The 18,750-nt window shown below is 41.4% G+C and overlaps 1 protein-coding gene across 7 annotated transcripts in view; it reads left to right on the top strand.

The window, feature by feature from the left end:
- INPP4B (inositol polyphosphate-4-phosphatase type II B) overlaps window positions 1-18,750 on the top strand; it is a 616,104-nt gene that overhangs the window by 502,919 nt on the left and 94,435 nt on the right. The window lies entirely within an intron of this gene.

Here is an 18,750-nt window from a genome sequence, read left to right as displayed (position 1 = left end):
CTATATTTTGGGGGAAATTTCTGAAGGAAAGTGAAACAATGATACAATGAGTTAAGCAAATCAGCCTTACCTTTTATGAGATCAATGGGTACCTAATCCCATGGCAAAAACTCTGAGGAACATTTTCCTTTCTATTGTAAGGAGAAATAAATATATGTTTCCTCATTCTCTATTATAAATAGGAGACTCTTCAATAAAAGGGGAAATCCTGCATCAGGGAGCTCTCTGTTGCTTAAGGTGCAGCCAGCATTCAATAAACTAGACATGAGAGAACTGGATGCAAAGCTTTTAAAATATATGTATTCTTCTGATGGAATCACTAACCACTGCTTAATTTGGAGGCAAGAAAACAAATGAACATTTTTTTGTTAGTAGTATAGAGCTGAGACATGTAAGCTGTTGAAGAGTTTTGCAACACTTCCCTTTTTATACTCTCTCCAGTAATGTGAGCAGTTACAAAAACATTTCTTTAAAAACTCTTCACTTTCATGCTTAAGACTGAAAGTTCTTTGATTTTATGAAAGGGAATGAGTGATTGATTCAAATCAATTTAATACAAGCAATAAGACTGGATCCATAATTTGCTTTAGGAAACCAATAATTTATTCCTCCTTTGAAACTTTCTCTGACTCTAGTCTGATCACTTCTTAGAAACCTGGCAGAGTATTTATTCTAAGATCATATCACATGTTTTAAGTAGAAATAGTTTTCTTTTTAAATTATGAACTTTTTATAAATACTTTCTTTTGAAATTTTTCCAATTTTGCTAATATGTGTATTGGAAAATGTAGAAAAGTCCAAAAAAAGAGATTACAATCACCCATAATCTATAACAATGCAGTTACTGGGGGTGTATGGGTGTGAGCTGTCTCTTCTAGTTTGTTTTTCCACTTATGACCTATGTTTTCATTTTTTTCTGTTTTAAATTAAAAAATTCCAAATGGCTTAAAATGACTATTTCTTCAAAATATATAGGGTTGGGCAAAAATTGGTTTATAGTTGTTCCTTTGGAAAATAATATAGTAATCCTATATAATAAAAGGATAATATGCAAATTGGCCCTAACGGCAGAAAGACGCTGCACCAGTCACTATGAGGCACACTGACCACCTCTTGGTCCCTTTTCCCAGCCAGCAGGCTCTGATCACCTGATGGCCACCCACGGCAGGGGCAGGGCGGGCGAGCGGGCGGGAACAGCCAACCTCTGGGTCCCTTCCCCCCCGGCCATCAGGCATCAATCACTGATGGCGAACAGGGAGCTAGGGGTGGGTGGTAGTGGGTGGTAGGGCTGGCTGCGGGCAGCTGGGGAAGATGGCCCTGATCGCAGGCCAGGCCTAGGGACCGTACCTGCACACGAATTTTGTGTGCCGGGCGTCTAGTTAATAAATAATAATATAAGAATAAACTTTGTTTCGCGTACTCACAAATGTAAATTACTTTTGTCCTACTCTGTATAAATACTCTCCCTTTAAAAACATGTGTTTGTGGTTTGTGTACACCAAAACTTGTCCATAAAAATATTAGATTATAGCTACAATTCATGTCCCATTCACTTTCAAATAAATTTTCTTTCCTTTAAAAAAAACACCACTTTATATCACCAAAAATAAGTGTTACACAGGCCCCATGGAATTAAGAATAAGTATGAATAAAATCCTAGCCATTCCTTTTTTCTTTTGAACTGTGTCCAGGAGCAGACAATATGTCATTTTTACAGAGATGGAAATTTAAATCTGTGTGTAGATTACAATTTGATTCCCTGGGCGTTTATTCTTTTCTTTCTGTGAGCCACTTCCTCCTCAGCAACTCTTAGCTCTCAGTTCAGTTCATATTGGAGCAAATGCACTGCTAGGTCTGAAAATACTGTGTACTAGGCTGGTATTCTCCAAGTGCACTTCCCTGCATGCAGCTCCCTGTACACATCAGTCTTCGAGAATAAGTGGGTTTTCTCTCGTACATCTAAAACTTGGAGTATGGAGAGAATAATTTTTTTTAATGGAATAGTCATGTCGAGACAAGCATACTGTACAAACTAAATGATGAGGCTTTCAAAGCACTGAACTAAATGTGATACAAAGAAATGGAAGGATTTTTGCTGAGTTGCATATGATCCTAAATGAATTTGTAATGCAGCTTTTCTCCTTCATTCTCATTTTAACTATACAAGTAAAATGTGCTTGTAATGCACAAATTCAAAGAATAAAGAAGCATATAAAGTGGAAAGCCTTTTCATTTTCTCTCCCCAGAATAAGCCAATTTGAACAGCTTAATGTCTTTCTCTGTGCAATTTCTTCTAGGCATCCAACTATTTGAGTTTTTGGTGGTTATGACTCTTTATTTTTAAGATTTTAAAATTTATTTTTAGAGAGAGATGAAGGGAGAGGGAGAGAGAAAAACATCGATGTGAGAGTGAAATACCAATCAGCTGCCTCCTGCACATCCCCTACCAGGACTCAAGCCACACCCCGGTCATGTGCCCTGACTGGGAATTGAACAGGCAACCTTGCAGTACATAGGATGACATCCAACCAACTGAGCCACACTGGTTTTCAGTGGTTATGACTCTTAGTCTACAAACTCGGGTCATGGGAATGTGATGTTTTTAACTTTTCTATAATTCAGTTTACTTTTTCTGGCCCCCATTCTGAGGCAAGGCAGAAACTTTCATCTCAGACAATTAACAGGTTCCATTCTCTATCTGAATTAAATCCTGGCTTGAGCACTTACTGGCTTTGTGACCTTAGTCAAATTACCTCTCCTCTCTGTGCCTTAGATTCCTCATTGTAGCATGGAAATAATATTTATTAGCTTATAGGGTTCTGAAAATGTGATGCTTTATACTAATATACACCAAAAATTTTATGATGCTTCTGGGCACATAATGAGGGCTTAATAATATTAGCTAGTGTTTATGTAAAATACATAAACAAGTATATTTTCACTAAAAGATGTGTTTAACAATTTCCCATTTCAATACATGTAGATTTCATTTTTTTCTGAAAGCTAAGTAGGATTTTATTTGCTGAATGTAACATAATCATCTAACCAATACATACAATATTGATGATGGTTCCAGGGGTCCTCAAACTACGGCCCGCGGGCCACATGCAGCCCACCGAGAACATTTATCCGGCCCGCCGAGGACATTTATCCGGCCCGCCGGGTGCTGCTGCCTGTCCTGCTTAGCAGCCGACTTGTCCCGGGCCCGCAGTGCGCATAGGAATTTGTTCATAGTGTTTTTTTTAAACTATAGTCCGGCCCTCCAACGGTCTGAGGGACAGTGAACTGGCCCCCTGTTTAAAAAGTTTGAGGACCCCTTACACTTTCTAACTTTTGCTATAACCAACTGTGTTTGCAATGTACACTCTTATATCTCTGCAAATTTGTCTGTTTCTTTTGAATAAATTCTTAAAAGTGGAATTTCTTAGTTGAGATTGTTAAATGTTAAGATGCTGCCATATTATCCTCCAAAAAAAAGTGGTACCAATGGGCATAAGATGCGTAACTGTCACATATTCTTGAGAACAGGGTTTTTGGTGGCATCTCTGTGTTAAGCTCAGACATGGCTCATGAGGTCCAGACAGTTCCCCATTAATAGGATCATCAAAACACTCCAAAGTCAGCATATGAAGTCATCACTCACCCTGTTACCCTCAAATTTCTCTCAAGGATTCCTTTTATTCATAAAAGTCGCCACCATTCATCCAGATGTTCCACTTAGACACTAGAAATTCTTGATTACTCTTCTTCCCTTGCTTCCATTTTCAAATAAAAGAAAAAAGTCAGTTCTGTCAATTCTAGCTTTTTATTTCTCAGGAAATCATTCATTTCAATAATGTATGATGGCTTAGGATAAACCTAATCATAGAATCACCATCTTGTAAATGTCTACCGGCAAATCCCTTAATCAGGCTCGCTCTCATCCAATCCATTTTCTCACTAGTTGGTGTAACATTTATAAAAGGCAAATACAACCTAGTGACTTCATAATTTTAAACATTTCTTAGCTGCCTATTGCCTGGAGAATGAAGTCCAAGGTGCCTATTATATTCATGTGTACTCTGGCCCAGCTTTCTTCGCCAACTGCCTCTCACACCACCTTCTGTAGTGAACCAAACTGAACTCTCTTAGCTTAAATTCGCCTGAGAGCTTTTTCTGGCTCCTTGGCTAGACCATGTCTGCTTTCTAATCATCTGTCTTCTCCTGTAGATTGTGTGTACTGTGAGGGGAGGGATTGAATCTGTCTAGTATCCCCAGGAACTAACTTGATAAGTGTATGTTGAACAAATATGAGGGAGTGAATGAAAGAATTGTAAGGATCGCCTATCGTAGGAATATCTTTTCTCTGCCTGAAGAGCTCAGTGTGACTGAGTTAGGTTATAGAAATATAGGGAATGGCTGTGGAATTAGAAAACAGAAGCACAGAGGCATTTGTGGAAAATGTTTTGTAGGGTTTTAAAACGGCTCTTTGTCAGGTACTAAAATGTTCGTGTTTGCTTGCACCTCAAGAGGAAGGGGAAATATACTTTTATGTGTTCTGAAACAAGAAAAGTGATCATTTTTATAAAAATAGACAACCTAAGGCCCTGGCCGGATAGCTCAGTTGGTCAAAATGTCTTCCCAATATGCCAAGGTTGCAGGTTTCGATCTATGGTCAGGGCATATACAAGAAGCAACCAATGAGATTGATGTTCTCTCTCTCTCTCTCTCTCTCTCTCTCTCTCTCTCTCTCTCTATCTCTCTCTCTCTCTCTCTCCCTTCTGCTCTCTCACTCTAAAATCAATAAAAAACACATATCCAACCTAAAATCCAATTCAATATTAGTAATGCAATGGTGACTTTCACATTTAAAAATCGATGGCATTCTTCCATAACCTACCCAAAAACTTGTGAAGCAAGTTATGATCTGAGCTAAGGCAAGAAACATTGTGTATAGTGTGACTATTCAGAATCCTTAGAAATGAAATCTTTCCTTTTAAGAAAATGACTTTAATTATAAATGAATAAAAGTTTGCTAAAATACCTAGAATTTATAGTGATGATAAATTTGGTCACAAGAAGAGTGTATGAAAATAAAGCACATAATCAATCTTAATTGTGGGATTTCAGAAGCCACTGAACTTCTCACCCTTCAGTTTAGCTTATTTGCACTATAGATTGTAGCTGATCTCTCTTGAAATAATTACATTTTAGAAAGAGGAGTTAAAATCTTGAGATTTTGAGGAAAGGCTTATTAAGTATATCATCACAATTTTTCAGGAAGATAATTTGGATAATTTGACTTTACAAATAAATGTCTTAAATTCACAGAGTGAATAAGATGTGACTGTGGTTTTATCTCTGGAAAAAAAAAAAGTTAATCAATAGGAAGATTAGAACTTAAAAGACAGAATGTGAAATCTAATAAGCAAATTATGGAAAGAAACCCTTTTTCTGCTTAATTAAAAAACTAACTATGAATAGGTAAAATGATTTGCAGACTTAATTTCTGTAAGTCAGGAATTGCATTTCTCCTTCGCCTTAAACTAGAAAATATTTTAAACCATGACACAGTTATGTCATCTCAACCAGTATGTGTTTAGTCCTAGGAAGAATGTTGTACTCAGGTTAAACACTGAGTGACTCCCAGCATATTTTTAAAGCTCTCTATTAGCTTAGATATTTAATATCCATCATTGCAAAGGCAGCAAACAGCAGGGGGAAAGTCATCTACAAATAAGTGTTCAGAAAATTTAAAAGTACTGTTGTCTTTTGGAGTTTATTTATTTATTTAATTTTTCATCCTCACCTGATTTTTAGAAAGGGAGGGAGTGAGGAAGAGAGAGAGAGAGAGAGAGAGAGAGAGAGAGAGAGAGAGAGAGAGAGAGAGAGAGAGAGAGAGAGAATGAATAAGAGAATAATCTAAGGCTGGGATACCAAGTCCTGGCAGCTCATCCATAGGCTATGGGAACTCATGGACAGGGATTTTGTCTGCAGATTAACATATAACATAATCAGACTTGCATTTGGAGTGACAGTGTGGAGAGAATTTAAGAAGGATAAACAATTAGACTATCATAACAGTGATGGTGAGAGGAAATGGTGACTACTAAGTTAAAGGAGATTTTTAGGAAATTTTATAGGATTTAAATCCAACTGGCTGAGGACTTGAGAGAGCCTGGGCAGGGCTGATGAGTCTTAGGTTTCTGCTTTCTATAACTGAGTAGATGCCAAGGTCACTGGGAAAAGGAGTACAGGACATAAACCATTTATTTTCATTGCTTAGTTAATAAAGTCAGTTGTCGGTATTCAATATAATAAGAAGTCCTGGGAAATAAGAAAATCATTTTGTTGATTCAGTGCTTTTTTCTCAATAAAGAATGTTTTAAATGTTAGGAGTTAACAGGGAATCTCAGAGATCACAAACTCCCCTATTTATGTTATTGATGAAAATACAGAGGTCCAAAAATTGAATCACTCATACGGATAATGACAGAGCCAGAGATAGAAAATTAGACTTCTCCTCCCCCAAGTTTTTCCATGCCAATTCACCCTGATATAATCAGTATATATTCAACCCCAAGCACATGCTCTTAATAAATGAACAATGTTAGTTCTAACCAATAATATTAGTTATAGATTACTGTTCTAGGAATTGATTTTGCAACCCACCAGACAGAAATTTTTAAAAGTTGCTCCATTCAATTTTTCTAAGGCTTTTATGAGAATACTAGAGGCCCGGTGCACGAAATTCGTGCACGGCAGCGGGGGGGGGGGGGGTGGGGGGGGGGCGGGGGGCCTGTCCCTCAGCCCAGCCTGCACCATCTCCAATCTGGGACCCCTCGAGGGATGTCCAACTGCCCTAAATGGGCACAATCCAGGACTGCTGGCTCCCAACTGCTTGCCTGCCTGCCTTCCTGATTGCCCCTAACCGCTTCTGCCTGCTAGCCTGATCGCCCCCTAACCACTCCCCTGCCAGCCTGATTGATGCCTAACTGCTCCCCTGCCAGCCTGATTGCCCCTAACTGCCCTCCCCTGCAGGCCTGGTCACCCCTAACTGCTGTCCCCTGCAGGCCTGGTCCCCCCCAACTGCTCTCCCCTGCAGGCCTGGCCCCCCTCAACTGCTCTCCCCTGAAGGCTTTATCACCCCCAACTGCCCTCCCTTGCAGGCCTGGTCCCTCCCAACTACCCTCCCCTGCTGGTCTGATCACCCACAACTGCCCTCCCCTGCTGGCCTGATGCCTCCCAACTACCCTCCCCTGCTGGCCATCTTGTGACGGCCATCTTGTGTCCACATGGGGGCAGGCATCATGTGTGTTGGAGTGACGGTCAATTTGCATATTACCCTTTTATTAGATAGGCCTAGAGGCCCAGTGCATGAATTTGTGCACATTGAAAGGAAATTAATTAGAAGAAATATTTTAATATTGCTATTTGCCCTTTCTTTATAATAGAAGTGTCAACCAAATTCATGATCAACAATGACAGATGGAAACACACGTGTGCGATTGGTGCCAGCAAGAGCTATATATATATATATATATATATATATATATATATATATATATATATATAAACTTGCTTAATTAGACCTGCTTTCTGATTTAGCTAAACTTTTTCCAACCCAGTGAAGCACCCCAACTTCTCTTTCAGGTAATTGTCAGCAACACAGCAGTAAATATCAACACGAAGCAGGTTATTATTGTAGATCACACAGGGAAAACAAAGGGTAAAATATTTAACTGCAGCAGTGTTTAACTATATTCTCTGCAGTGAGAAAACCTGAAGTCATTTTCAAGGTCCACCATTTCTTACTTCTTTTTAGTCGGGTCAAGTTTCTAAACTTTCTAAGTCTTTGTTTTCTGTTTAATGAAAAGAAAATAGGATTCTACTGAGTCTCCTATCTACTTACTCCAGGACTTCTGTGAGAATCAAACGAGATGAGGCACAGAAAAATGCTTCACAGACATTAGGTTAAAGTGTAAAATGTTTCCACCTGGCTACAAAGCAAGTCATGTTCCTGGGCTGAAGAAACTGTAAGGAGGCTAGTTGCTAGGGAGAGGAAACTGGGTGTTGCTATGTGATGTCATTACCCGGTGCCCAAAGCAACTGTTTTGGGCGGGGCGGGGCTGTGGGCCACATTTTGTGCCATGGGGTCTCAGCAGTGTCATCTGCGATTTGGTGGGCTGTCACTCCAGGGAGGGGGCGCGGCCTCTGTCCCAATTGGGGGAAGCCAAGTGTTGCTTTGTGGGAGCCAGGTCTGTGGTGCCGTTTCTCTGTAAATAGCCAGTGTGCATCATGGCAGCTCCTGTGTTGAGCATCTGACCCCAGGTGGTCAGTGTGTGTCATAGCAACTGGTTGGACAGTCGGACACTTAGCATATTAGCCTTTTATATATGTAGATTAGAGGCCTGATGCATGAAGATTCATGCAAGAATGGGCCTTCCTTCCCCTAGCTGCTGGCATTGCCTTTTTTCCAGCCCAGAGCCGCCTTTGCCTTCGCTTTGCCTGGAGCCGCCTTTCAGCCTTCGCACACAGCCCAGAGGCCTGGAGTGGCTGGGGTGGTGTGGAATGCCTGCGTCATTGCCATGGCGACGATGCAAGTGTCCTGCCCCTGGCCACTTGGCGCCTGTGTATGCAAATTAACCTTCCATCTTCGTTGAGTTAATTTGCATACACACTCCTGATTAGCTGGTGGATGTCACAAAGGTACGGTCAGTTTGCATCTTTCTCTTTTATTAATGTAGGCTAGAGGCCCGGTGCACAAAATTTGTGCATGGTGGGGTATCCCTCAGCCCAGCCTGCACCCTCTCCAATCTGGGACCCCTCGGGGGATGTCCAACTGCCGGTTTAGGCCCAATCCCACAGGACAGTGGGACATCCCTCTCACAATCCAGGACTGCTTGCTCCCAACCGCTCACCTGTCTGCCAGCTTGATCACCCCCTAACCCAGCCGTGGGCAAACTACGGCCCGCAGGCCGGATCCGGCCCATTCGGCTGTTCTATCCGGCCCGCGGAGCCGAAAGAGCGGAGGGTACTCTTGCTCTCCCCTCTGCTCCTTTACTTTGAATTTATATTAGTTCACACAAACACTCCATCCATGCTTTTGTTCCAGCCCTCCGGTCCAGTTTAAGAACGCATTGTGGCCCTCGAGTCAAAAAGTTTGCCCATCCCTGCCCTAACCACTACCCTGCCAGCCTGATTGACGCCTAGCCACTCCCCTGCCAGCCTCATTGCCCCCAACTGTCCTCCCCTGCTGGCCCGATCGCCCCCACCTGCCCTCCCCTGCAGGCCTGGTCCCCCCCCCCCAACTACCCTCCCTGGCTTGCCTGATCACCCACAACTACCCTCCCCTGCCGGCCATCTTGTAGCGGCCATCTTGTGCAAGGGCGTTAGGGTCAATTTGCATATCACCTCTTTATTATATAGGATAACTTTAAAAGTAAATTACTTTATCTTTACTATTTAAAAAATCATGAATCAATGTGGTGATTTGCACTCAGATCAGTTACTACTTTAATCTGCCTAAAATTGCTGTGTACAGTAGTCAGTAAAAATATTTCTAGAATATTATCTGATTCTCAATAGTCCTCCCAAATACACCTCAGGGAAACCACTTATTTAGGGGTATAGCTACAATAAAAACAAAAGAAAAAAAGTAAAATTATCAAAGATGTTTTTTTATTCTATCCATAATAATAAAATATTAGAAACAACTTGAGTGGGTGGATAAACAAACTACTCTGCATCACTAGAGTAGAACACTATGTAGTTATTTTAATTAGTATGTGGATTATGAGGTACATAGGGATGTATACAGAAATGCCCAAAAGAATACATGAAATTAAATGTAAACAAAAGACATCAATCTAAACATAGTGGTGAATGTTTCTGAAAGAATAACATGTTTATTTTGAATGGGACATAGATACAGACAGAGTTCTATATTTTTAGGATATTTTTAACTCCTTTTTATCTAGTTATAGAATAAGAGAAATGTTTTTGTAAAAGCCTTTTGATACTTCCAGCACATATGGGAAACTAGGTAACAGGAAACCAACTACAAACATCTGGGAAAGGTGGCTGCAATGTGTTATCCTTTCACATTATTTTTAAATGACTGTCTAAGTTGGAAATATAAGGAGCTATAGAACTGAAGTTAGTAAGCAAGTCCTGAATCTTTGGCTACCCTGAAGGATACATGCACACAGCAAGAATACAGAGCCTTTGGTTTGCAAGGTCTTATGGGAAGATGATGAGGCAAAAAAGTTATTTCCTTTTTCTCCTTCTCTGGTACCAGCCCCTGGCTGTGGCATTTAGAGGACAGGCATCATCACACTCATCCACTGACTATCTTGCTGCCTACCTCTAGCTTTCACATTCCTCATTGCATTGACCATGTAGCAGTCATAAAATATTTGTTGAGAGCAATTCACTGCGAGATAATTACCAAATTTTTTCTTTAGTGTAAGCTGTATTATAAAATTGAATCATATATCTTCTCTAATGAGTTTTGTCTTAATAAGCAAATGAGAACTTTGAAAAATTATATTTTAACTAGAGGCCCGGTGCACATAACTTGTGCACTGGCGGGGGTTCCTTCAGCCCAGCCTGCACCCTCTCCAATCGAGGACCCATTCGGGGATGTCCGACTGCTGGTTCAGGCCCAATCCCCAAGGCCTAAACCAGCAGTCGGACATCCATCTTGCAATCTGGGACTGCTGGCTCCTAAGCGCTCACCTGCCTGCCTGCCTAATCACCCCTAACCACTCTGCCTGTCTTCCTGATTGCCCCTAACCCCTCTGCCTGCCTGCCTGCCTGGTTGCCCCCAACTGCCCTCTTCTGCCGGCCTGGTCACCCCCAATGGCCCTCCCCTGCTGGCCAGTTCACCCCCAACGGCCCTCCCCTGCTGGCCTGATCTCGCCCCCAACTGCTCTCCCCTGCCAGCCTTGTCTCCCCCAACTACCCTCCTCTGCCGGCCTTATTGCCCCTAACCTCCTTCTGGCCTGATCTCGCCCCCAACTGCCTTCCCCTGCCAGCCTGATCACCCCTAACTGCCTCTGCCTCAGCCCCCACCACCATGGCTTTGTCCGGAAGGAAGTTGGACATCCAGAAGATGGCCAGTCAACCTGGTCTAATTAGCATATTACCCTTTTATTAGTATAGGTAGATTATATAGGATAGGATTGCTTAAATGGGGGGGGGGGGGGAGCTTTTTCAGCAGGAGGAGATGCTCTTGGCAGACAAAATACATAATCCCTACATCTGGACTGATAGCCAGCCATATGCACTATACTGCCAAACTGGTCATTAAAAAAATTGAACCACTTTCTTACACCTTACACCAAACAGCTGTTGCCCTTAAAACCCCTCCTCAGCCCCACCTTAGGTTCTGCCTTTGCAGTTCACCCAGATTAGGTTCTGACTGGTCGGTTTCTATGCCAGTCAGCATCGAAAACTCCGCCTCCTAGGCAGCCATTGGCTCCTCACAGTTCACCCAGATTTGGTTCATTGGTTGTTTCTATGCCAATCAACATCTCCGGGCCTATCTCCAGACCTCTCTCTGGGCCTGATCCACAGCCTCTGCAGCAGCTGTTGATCAGGCCTTGCCTCTCTCTCTCTCTGGGCCTTACCAGCAGCTGTGGCAGCTGCAGATCAGGCTCTGCCTCTCTCTCCAGGCCTCTCTCTGGGCCTGATCTGTAGCCTCCATGGCAGCTGCTGATCAGGCCTTGCCTCTCTCTCTCTCCCAGCCTCACCAGCAGCCAGAGTGGCTGAAGATCAGGCCCTGTGTCTCTCTCTCTCTCTGGGCCTCCTCTCTCCAGGCCTGATCCACAGCCGCTGAGGAAGCAGTGAGGTCATTAGGCCTCCAGCCTGCCCCAGGCTGGAAGCTAATGACCTTGCCGCACCTGCCTCGCCCCGCTCACCCCCCGACACCCCGCCTGCCCACCGGCCACCAGCCCTGCTGTGATAGGAGCCTATAAGTTGCAGAGGAGGAACCAAGAGGTGCTCCATGCACTTCCTGGTGACCTGTCATCTGTCTGGTCATTTAGGTCATGACAGCCCCTGTCCTTTTATAATGTAGATATTTATTGGCTGTACCTACCATTACATTACTAAATAAAAGATGTTTCCTGTGTTAGTTTTCATATTATAACTTTTCCAAATTTAAAATTTTTGCATATCATGTTCATGAGTTTGTAAAACATAATTAAGAGTTCAAACTGTGTAATAATAAGAACTTGGTTTTGAACCCCTGGTTTTAACATCTATTCTTGTTGTGATCCAAGCCAAGTTACTTAACACACCCAGACTTCAATTTCCATATCTGTATAATGGAATAATATTTGTTCTTCTGAGAATTGTTGTCAAGATTAGATACAATAATCCCTAAAAAGAATTTTGCATAATGCTAGGCCTTTAGTATAGACCCAATAAGTATTAGCTATTAAAATGTGAGACAGAAGAAGGAGGAGGAGGGATAGATTTGAATTATTAGTCTTAAATCTACAGTGTAAATTATTGGTTTTATTAGAGACCCTCCAACAAATATCAGCTTTAACACAGAAAAAAAGAAAATGACTCTTAAATATACCTGTTGTTTTTCTGTGTTCTTATTTCAGGATCATAATCAACAGCACTATAATAGTATATGTGCTGGAAACATTCATTTTTGTTTTTATCCAGATTTATTGAGCTACAATTGACAAATGAAAATTTTATATACTCAAGGTGTATAACTTGATGCTTTGATATATGTACTAGTATACATTGTGAAATAATCAGGCTAATTAAGTTATCCATCATCTCACATTGTTATCATTTTCTTTTCTTTGTTTTTGTGTGAGAACACTTCAGATCTACACTTGTAGCAAATTTCAAGCATACAATACAGTATTGTTAACTATAGTCACCATGCCTGCATTAGATCCCCAGAACTTACACATCCTACATAACAAACTTTGTACCACTTAACCAACATCTCTCTCCATTTTTTCTTGCCTGTCCCTTGGCAACCATCATTCCATTTTCTGCTTTTGTGGTATGCTAATTTGCATGCAATACAACTGACCTATTTTAAGTGTACAAGTCAATGATTTTTAGTAAATTATAGAATTGTGCAGTTATCATCACAATTCAATTTTATGACATATCCATCACCCCAGAAAGGTCTCTTATACCCATTTATAGTCAAGGGAGCATTTGCTTTTACAGTGTATTTTTGGAATAGTTTCTATTATTATACCTTATCTTACTCTATACTTTGATTAGGTACATGAATGGATATGGTCCAGGTTGGAGTTGAGAAATATTTTAGATGGGAGCAATTGGTAGAGCTGGTTTGGATGTTCCTCCATCACTCCTTTGTAGAGCAGTGAGCATGAAAATACCAGTAGACAAACTATGAGAAATAGAGCTGGACAGCTCCTTGGAAGTCAACAAAGAAAATAAGGGCAATTTAATTTAAAGATAAATGGGGATAGGCAATGCAGGAAGTGAAAACATATTAGGCTCTGTTTATTTGAAGGTCATATAATTGTGCCTGGGAAAAAATTTTTAGGGCAAGGGTAGGACTAAGGAAAGGATGTACATAGCAAAGAGGTGTTATTGGTCAAGAAACTACAGATAAGAGCTTGCAACCTAAAAAGTGGGATAGTAGGAGCTACTGTGATCAGAGCCAACAGGCAAATTTCCTTTGAGGGCAAAGTAAACCAAAATGAATTTTAGGCTTATTCCTCTTAATTGGTATCACATGTCACAGAGCTAATAAATGGCAGAACCAAGTCTTGTTCAAAATTGCTGGTTCTAAAATTAACATGAAACCAATATTTTTTAAAATAAGTAGTTTCAAAGACAAACATCAATTTAAGCTTAGATCATGTAACTCATTTAATTATATGAGTGAAATCCATAGGCAGTAAACAAAACAAATACTGTATTCCTCTAGTTCTTTTTTCTAAGCCATATTTCTAGGGGGAAAAAATGGAAAGGCTGCCTGGCGAAAAGCAGAGAAGTCTGAGTTTGTTTGTGTTTTCCCTTCTACAATTTCCTGAAGCACATTGTTAAACCCTGTGAAGCCAGGAGGGTATATTCAAATACCAAGCGGTACATTTTCATTTATTATCCACATGGTTTTCTTCTCAGTTAGAGCTGAGCTTCCCTCTTGACTCAAGGGATCATTTTTTGTTTGTTTTGTTATATTTTTATTTTGTTTTTTGTTTGTTTGTTTTACAAGCAGTGCTTGGGTTGGGAAAAAGTGGAGTTTGTCCCTTAGATGTTTCTCTGGAGATTTCGTTCTGGCACCGGAACAGAAGCTCATCACTGTATGGCACTTTTTCTATGCTGGTCTCTTGCCCAGGCGCCTCCTCCTCTATCATTTCCTTCCCTTTCATCCTTGCCTATTCATCATCTCTCATCTGTATTTGTCCATGCTTCCATTTACTACAGGACTAGCTTGGTTGAACAAATGGACTCCGGAGCGGAGGGAGCAGTGCCCTTGGGGGTGGAAAGATAAGTGGCAGAACGATTCCCAGAATTTGGGGTGTGGGCAGGGAACTAAGGAAGAATTGCTTTATTTCTCTCTCCTTGCCTGCCTCTGGCCTCCTTCAAACCTAAGCATAAGTCAAGGATTTTAATGTCTTAGAGTAAGGACAGAAGTTTCTAGGCTATTGTAATGATCCTGAGGTAGAAGGTGATGGTGGCTTGCACCAGGGTAGAAGGTGATGGTGGCTTGCATCAGTGAATGTGAAAATAAGTGGTTGGGTTCTGCATGTGTTTCGAAGGAAAAGGCAGAATTTTCTGGAAAAGTGGAGAAAGGGTAGGAGAAAAAGAGAAGAGACATAGACCATAGCAGATGGACTTGCTGTGAGCTCGTTTGGGAGGAGTGTAGGAGCTGGTGGTTAAGAATGGGGAGCTGAGAAGCCCAACTGGGGACATTGGGAGTTGGAGGTGTCAAGAGGAGAGCTTCTGTTTGTTTGTTTGATTGTTTTGACTGTTCCCATTACCATGTATTTATTTACTTCAGCTAGAGACTTACCGACATTTGCAAATATAAAAGTACAGTGCCAGGCTGACTCCAAACACTTCCTCAAAGGGTTTAGAGAGTTCCAGACATCTCCATGTGAACATGAGTCCACAGCACAGCTCAACGAACCTGGGACAAGCATTCAGTATCTGTATTTTGTGGAGAAGTCAGTCCTTCAGGGACACGACCAGGCCAGCCTTTCTGGGCGCCTCGGTAGGTACTCAATCTCCATGAAGTCAATCATCTCCTGCTTGTCTTCCTTGGCCCGGTTAATCTGGTTGTTGCCGGTACCCAGGCCAATCCTGATGTGCTTGTCACTGAAGAAAAACAAGACAGTCCACGGATCGTATAACTCATACATTTTGTTGAAGTCAGGTACTAATGTAGTTTCTGCAAGATGAATAACTGCCAAATGTTTAAGCTCCTCTGCTATGCTGTCCAGAACCTCGTCCACTTTCATGCACTTATGTCCCAATCATGCCCGAACCAAATGTCGACTGCTAGGTCTTCTGAAAGGACGGTCTCATCCATCTTGTGCAAGTGTGGGATCAGGTACCCCACGTTGGCGACTCAACTGGCCTCTCCGCTAACACAGGGCCTCCCAACTGACTAGTGGCCATCTCAGCGTTCGAGGGCTTTTGTTTCTAATTGGAGTTCAGGAAAATAGGTTTGGGTTAGACATGTGAATTCGGGGGTCATTAGCACAACTGAGGTATTTAAATCACCACATTAAATGAGATTATTTAGGAAGGACATGTCGATTTTTTTAAAAGGAGGAGTTCCAAGGACTGAACCCTGAAGCAAGTCAATGCTAGAGGATGGGGATGCAGGAGGACCAGCGAAAAGCAACCCAGTGGGAAGCTCGCTCAGGATATACAGTCCTTGTCTATATTGTATCCTGGTACTAATTAGAGTATATGAATATGAATATTAACTCACTACCTGCTTTATTTTTCTTTATATCTCCAAAATATGACACCCCTATAACGACATACACACACCTACATGTGAATGTGTGTTCTAATTAAATAATATTAAAGAATTTAAATAAATAGGAACTAAAATGTATATATTCACATATATACACTTTAATTGTTTTACCAGTGGAAAACTATTATGAAGCCCATTTCCATTTTCATGATCTATGATTTGCTATGTTATTTACACCCTATAAAATATTTTATGCCCAAGCAGATATGTTGTACTTTTGCTGGTTTTGTCTGATTGATACTTAATTCAAGTGTTTGGATTCATTTTAAATTTCAGACCACTATAAAACAGAGTTTTGCTATATTCTTTTTATCTCAATAATTAAATTGTACTCATAACTTTCCATTTAAGAAGCTATAACTGTGAAAATATATGACATGTATAAGAGTAAGGCACTGAATAGGTAGATGAAATTTATGTCTACTTAAACTTATTTTGTGGTGGCGATATTTTTTTCCATACCATGCTATTTCACCCTGGACACCAACATTGGCTTTTATTGTGGAAAATGAATCTTTCAGCCTCACTAGGTAAGGTGCTCATCATTATGGGACCAAAGTGGGAGAAGCGATGCCTGCTGCCTAACTCCGCTCTGACAGACTAACTTAGGAGCAGGGGCAGAGTTATGCTGATATCCCAGGACAGTGACTGAAGAATGTATTGGAGGGGAGGAGAGAAAGTAGGTGGGAGGTATATTGGGAGGGAAAAGATGAAGGGCTTGTGCAAAAAGTTAGGGGAGGCAGCACTGGTAATGGGAAAGGAACCGAAGCATTTTGTGCTTAATGTAAAAATGGAGTACAAAAGTAGCTTTGTAAAAGGTTTATGAAAATTAAAATTAGTTCAGGATAAGGAACTTAGGGCAAGATTACTTAACTTTTATCAGAATTATTGTGTAGAAGATCAAGGGTTCAGAGAGGATGAGGGTCAAAACAATGACAGCAGGTGTCCCTGCCAGTGCTCTCCTCTCCACCTGCATCGGGATTTCCCTTTGTTACAAATGTTACAACCTACTGGGCAGAACCTCCTGGCATTGCCAGAAAATCTGCACTTAAAAAAAGCAAAACAGCCCTGACTGGTTTGGCTCAGTGGGTAGAGCGTCAGCCCGCGGACTGAGGAGTCCCGGGTTCAATTCCGGTCAAGGGCATGTACCTTGGTTGCGGGCACGTCCCCAGTAGGGGCTGTGCAGGAGGCAGCTGATGGATGTTTCTTTCCCATCAATGTTTCTGACTCTCTATTCCTCTCCCTTCCTCTCTGTAAAAATCAATAAAATATATTAAAAAAAAAAAAGCAAAACACCCAGACACCCAGACCCTGTCCTCATCCCAAGTCAATCTTATGCCTGCTGAAATTTGAGCACAGCTGAACTAGGATACACGAAATGAACACTTGAGAAATAAATCTTGAAAATGTACATGTTCAATTCAAATGGAGAGGAGACACTAAGGGAATTTGCAGAGTAAGAAATACATAGAAGAAAATAATGTACGGGAGTGATTGTATGAGAGGCCAGGAATGACATCCTCAACAAGAGGACAGTTATGTAAAGAGAAAAATGGAAGAGCCCACCTGACCTTGAGAAGGCTAGCTTTCCAAGCAAGAGCTAAACTGTGGGAGGCCCGTAAGTACCCATAAGATGACACCAGAGAGCAAAGAGTAATGCCAGAGGAGCAGATCAGTGGAAAGGGATCACGGAGCAGCCACCACACACTGCCTTCTGTGTCGGGTGGGTAGTAAGTCTTTACTCTCTGCTGTCAGAGCTGCTGGGCATCAAACATCATCCCCACCCCGGTGTCCCATCAATATCTTTAAATAATCATTATCTTTACAAAAATAACACCCAGTTGTTTGATTTACTAAAAAGCGTGGTGGATTGAACTTTGTACCAAATCTGAGTACAGATGATTTTTGTTAAGGGCCTTAGCACACTCCTGCCTAAGATTGGGAGAGCCGGAAAGAGACATAAATAATTGACAGGGACATCGTTTCCTTTCTCCTCCTCACCATTGTTATTAGTCTAGGGCTTTCATTGGCATTAAAATACCCTATATAATAAGAGAGGAAAATGCTAATTATCCATTACGCTGTGAGGCATAATGACTGACTGTGTAATGACCGGATCACGGATCAGCAGGAGGGTGGGACAGTGAACTACAAGCAGGCGGTGGAGAACTACAGGAGGGAGCAGGGCAGCAAGCTATAAGGGGGGGATGGGGGAGGAGGGCGGGGGGAGCTACAGGAGGGCAGGGCAGCAGGCAGAGAGCTACAGGAGGGTGGCAGAGAGCTACTAGCGCACGGATTCGTGCGCAGGGCTACTAGTATATGATAAGTAGGTAAGGTATGTTTTATTTTTTAAGCTTCTGCTTCTGAAATTTCAAGTCACATGCCAAATTGAGAGAAAATTCTCCTAAGTGTCACAGATTAGCAATGTGTTTTCTTCATAAACCTATGCTCTTCATTAACTTCTTGTCCTGTCAGAGGAATAGTCCAAGCAAGCAAGGACATTTCTTTTCATTAGTGTGCAAGAAAAAATTAAATAAGTAGCATGATAGTCATTATATGTTTACAAAAGAATATTATTTCCCTGAAGAAATTGATACTTTCCCCTGAAAATCATTAGTGTTTAAAGGGAAGGGGAGAATGATTCCTAGATGTGAATTTTTTTTATTGGGTTCTAATATTTCAAAATATGAAATGGAATGATGGGAATTTTAATAATGTAACTGGTAAATATAGAGAAAATATTCAGTAAGTACCCAACA

This window comes from Plecotus auritus (genome assembly GCF_963455305.1).
Source record: "Plecotus auritus genome assembly, chromosome: 6".
Classification (NCBI taxonomy): domain Eukaryota; kingdom Metazoa; phylum Chordata; class Mammalia; order Chiroptera; family Vespertilionidae; genus Plecotus; species Plecotus auritus.
Note: the sequence above shows the minus strand (reverse complement) of the source record. Positions and strands in the feature narration are given on the sequence as shown.